This window comes from Mus caroli, unplaced genomic scaffold, assembly GCF_978045245.1.
Source record: "Mus caroli unplaced genomic scaffold, Mus_caroli_1 scaffold_10, whole genome shotgun sequence".
NCBI classification, from domain to species: Eukaryota; Metazoa; Chordata; class Mammalia; order Rodentia; family Muridae; genus Mus; species Mus caroli.
Genome location: NW_028227265.1, coordinates 45,862,792 through 45,867,384, shown reverse-complemented (window position 1 = coordinate 45,867,384; position 4,593 = coordinate 45,862,792). Strand labels below are relative to the sequence as shown.

The 4,593-nt window shown below is 49.2% G+C and overlaps 1 pseudogene; it reads left to right on the top strand.

The window, feature by feature from the left end:
* The first annotated feature begins 4,136 nt into the window (after positions 1–4,136).
* Positions 4,137–4,292, top strand: LOC110300956 (large ribosomal subunit protein eL39 pseudogene; annotated as a pseudogene).
* Positions 4,293–4,593: the final 301 nt, after the last annotated feature.

Here is a 4,593-nt window from a genome sequence, read left to right as displayed (position 1 = left end):
TCTCGGCACTAGGGAAGACTTTCAGGCTCTGAAGCATGCCAGCAAAGGCTCACCACTGACCCCGGTCCCTAGCCCCTGGGAGGGTCTGCTCTCAGGGTGTTACACAGGTGAATAACTCCTAAGGCCCTCTGCTCTTTGATTTAGGCTTGAATATCAACGAAGCTTCCACACCTTAGTCAGGACTGTGTAGCCAGGTCTCCCTGGCTTGAACCAGCAGTTCTCCCTGGCTACTTGCTGTTTTCTTTTTCTTTTTCCTATACAGCATGCATGTATGCGTGCACTCACACATGTGCATGTGTGCGAGCCTGCCTGTTCATGCTGGTGTGGATGCCTTGTGGATGCCTCAAACACTTTTTATATTATTTTCTGAGACAGGGTCTCTCCCTGGTTCTGAAACTCACCCACTGGGTTAGACATCAAGCCCTGAGATCTGCCTAACTCGGCTTCTCTCCCAGAACCGGGTATCTTCTCTTTTCTCCACAGCACTAGCATCTGTCCACCATAAAGTCTATCGGGTTATGTTGTTCTTATGTCTGACCCTCTCAGCTGTCAGTCCGCAGGCAGGATTTTTGTCATCTCTTTCTTTAAAGTTGGAATCTGGCCTTGTAGCCCAAGCTGGTCTTGAACCTGTGATCCCCCTGTGTCAGCCTCTAGAATGCAGGATTATAGATACACTACCATATTTGGCACATTCTTTTTTTAAAAAATGTATTTATTTTATTTTATGTATATGAGTGCTCTATCTGCGTGTGCACCTGCATGGCAGAAGAGGGCATCAAATCCCAGTATGGATGGTTATGAGTCCCCATGTGGTTGCTGGGAATTGAACTCAGGACCTCATACATTTTTTTTAAGTGTTATGTGTATGGGTGTACTGGTTAGTTTTGTGTCAACTTGACACAGCTGGAGTTATCACAGAGAAAGATCCTTCAGTTGAGGAAATGCCTCCATGAGATCCAATTGTAAGGCATTTTCTCAATTAGTGATCAAGGGGGAAAGGCCCCTTGTGGGTGGTGCCATCTCTGGGCTGGTAGTCTTGGGTTCTATAAGAGAGCAGGCTGAACAAGCCAGGGGAGGCAAGCCAGTAAAGAACTTCCCTTCATGGCCTCTGCATCAGCTCCTGCTTCCTGACCTGCTTGAGTTCCAGTCCTGACTTCCTTTGGTGATGAACAGCAGTATGGAAGTGTAAGCCGAATAAACCCTTTCCTCCCCAACTTGCTTCTTGGTCATGATGTTTGTGCAGGAATAGAAACCCTGACTAAGACAATGGGTGTTTGCATATATGTATATGCACCACTGTGTGCCTGATGACCACAGAGGCCACTTGGAACTGGAGTTACAGAAGATTGTGAGCCACCCCCACATAGGTGCTGGGAATGGAAGCCAGAAGAGTAGCCGAGCCATCTCTTTTTAACTCCTAGTAAAATCTTATTTTAATTAGTTTCTTTTGTGTTTACTTGTGTGTGTCCCTGTGTGAGCATATGCATGTCTATGCAGGTGCCTAAGGGGACCAGAAGAGAGTGCTGGGTCCCTGGTGGATACTGGGGTTTGAACTCATGTCCTCTGCAAGAGCAACCAAGAGAGTTTGTTTGTTTTATTTTTGGAAACAGGGTTCTGTGTAAGAATGGCTGTCCTAAAGCCGGGCATGGTGGCACACGCCTTTAGTCCCAGTACTCGGGAGGCAGATGCAGGCAGATTTCTGAGTTCGAGGCCAGCCTGATCTACAAAGTGAGTTCCAGGACAGCCAGGGCTATACAGAGAAACCCTGTCTCGAGAAAAAAACAAAAACAAAAACAAACAAAAAACAAAAACAAAAAAGAATGGCTGTCCTAGAACTTACTCTGTAAACCATACTGGCCTCAAATTCAGAGATCTGCCACCTCTGCCTCCTGCGTGTTGGGATTAAAGTCGTAAGCTCCTGCAGCCAGCGCTGAGTCATACAGTCTCCTTTTCATATTGTAATTATCACAACTGTTATAGTTCCTGATAGCTACTGTGCATCTCACTTTTTCCTGAACTGTTGGAGATGGAACCCAAAATCCAGTTGGTTTTTTTTTTTTTTTTTTTTACTGACTAGACCGACAGCCATTGCTATTTCTTTGTAGCCTTTCATAGCGATTCAACTCTGGAACATATTCATCCTCCCAGTAGCTCCAGGAGGCAGGCGGTATGCTTTCCACTTGACAGATGGGGGAACGGAGGCCCTCAAGAGTATAATGACTAGTTTGGTGGCACAAAGCACTCCGATCTACCCGATAGGAGGGACTAGGCAAAGTTCTGCCCTTTTGGGGAAAGTGATATTTCTTTGGGCCTTAATGTCGCCATCTGTGAGTGGAGCTCATTGGGAACGTGAGGGAGTGACCCTGTTGCACCGGCATCGCTGTGACCTCAAAGACCAGCAGCTGCCTTTGGGGTGTGGCGAGCAGGCTGGGACCTCGATACCTCACCAGAGCAGGTCCAACAAAACAGCACATGTACAAGCCTGGGCAGGGCAGGGGTCGGATAGGATCCCGGGCGGAGGGGCCATAACAGGATGCCACCGACTGGAGACAATGGCAGAGGAAGGGGCCGGGCAGCTCCGCGCGGATGAGCGAGCCCTGGGCTCCAGCAGGGCGGCCGCGCAATTGTGAGCATGGACAGCTGTCACCGAGCCAGGAAGCCCCACAGGAGAGGGAAGAGGGCGGGAAGCATGCTCTTCCTCCTACAGTCCCCAGCACCCGGGTTCCCCCAAGTCTGGCGCCTCACAGCTGCAGACTCCTCCTAGCCGCAGCAGTCTCCTCCTCACCCTGTCTAATGAATCCCAGTCTGCCTGCGTGTGTCGGCAGTCAACGCAGCGACTGTATTTATAGTCATTGACAGTGCTGCGACAGTGCCTAAATATAGAAGTTAGGCTATTTGGAGCCCCGGGCCTGAAGTAGAGTGAAGGGAAACACACCTGCCACCTGAGTTGTTACTGTCCCTAAGGTCACCCGGCCTGACAGTCCCCTGGGGCTGAAGCCGTGGGGACTTACCCCTGGGGAAGTAGGAGAGGTTGTCGAGGGATGTGCAGTAGCAGAGTGAAAAGCCTGGGTGGTGGGGGAGGCCTGTTTCCCACTCAGAACTTGGGAGCTGAGGTAGGAAGATCCTGAGTTCAAGGATAGCCAGGCTATGTAAGGAGAGTCTATGGGGGAGGGCGGAAGGGGGGCAGAGGAGGGAGGAAAGAAGGAGAGGGCAGAGGAGGGGCAGGAAAGGGGTAAGCTGCAGTCAAAGTCACTTCCACATATATGAAAAGGCACTTGGGGTGATATCCCTGGGAGAGACAATCTAGTTTTGGGGGAGTGCACCCTTTAGGACTCTGGGTCTCATACCCACCTCCTTCCGCCAACATGGGAAAAGGGGCATGACTTAAATGTTCTCTGCTTCTAAGAAATGAAGCTTCAGGGGCATCCCCGAACCCCAAACAAGCCTAGCACCTAGCAACACACTTCCCCTTTCCCATGGGCCTCTTAGCTCACTGGTGGCAACAGCTGGGGGCCCAGGCAGGAGTGGGGGTTGGGGTTATAAATAGACCAAATATAAGCAGCTGCTGCCACACAGTTCCACAGGAAGCCCTGCAGAGAAGGCTCTTCACAGCCAGCTGCACCCCATCCAGAGATCATTGATCACCAAGATTTGGGGCAGGGTGGGAGAATTCAAGGCTGAGAACTTCCTTCCCCTCTTCCTTCTGTTCTGGGCTCACATGGAACCCGGAGCCTCACTTGGGCTAAGTAGCTAAGTGTAGGTAGCACCCTTGGCTCTGTGAGTGACTGTTGATCACTGTGAGCACAGTTGTGATTGTGACTTTAACCCTGCCTCAGCAGTACTGTGTAAAGTACTTTGGAATGTTATATAGTTGTGGAAAAGGGAAGACGGCAAGATGGCTGGGTCTCCATGATGTATTCCTTTTATTTACTTTAAAAGCTGAGGGGCTAATTCCAGAGGCTGTGGGTTGTATCCACATCACCACAGACACGGAACAAGAGCCAGGAGGAGCGAAGTGCACCTAAAATCCCCTTTCTGGGGGATCTTAAGGCAGGATTAAAAACTTGAGGTCATTTTTCTCTTCTCTTTTCCTCCGCCATCATGTGCACGCATTACGCTTCATTTGGCTTCTCGCCATGTCTTCTCACAAGACTTTCAGAATCAAGCGATTCCTGGCCAAGAAACAAAAGCAAAACCGTCCTGTTCCTCGGTGGATCCGGGTGAAAACTGGGGACAAAGTCAGGTTCAACTCGAAGAGAAGACCCTGGAGGAGAATGGAGCTGGGTCTGTAAGGATTTACACAACAGCAAGACTGAGGGCTTATACTGAGTAGTGGTCATCCATCAGTCCTACCAGATGGAGGTCAACATTTTTAACCTGGAGACTTGCTCAGGTCTTAAATTAGGGTGTTTGTCCAGTAATAAAATATAGAACCTTAAAAACAAAAACAAAAACAAAAAAAACTTGAGGTCAGCTTGGGTTACATGGTGAAAACCAGAAACAAAACCTATAAATAAATAAATAAATAAATAAATGGAAGCTTTAAGGAGAAGCAGAAGCAAAGGTTGGGGTGGGAACGTGGCTCTGTCAGTA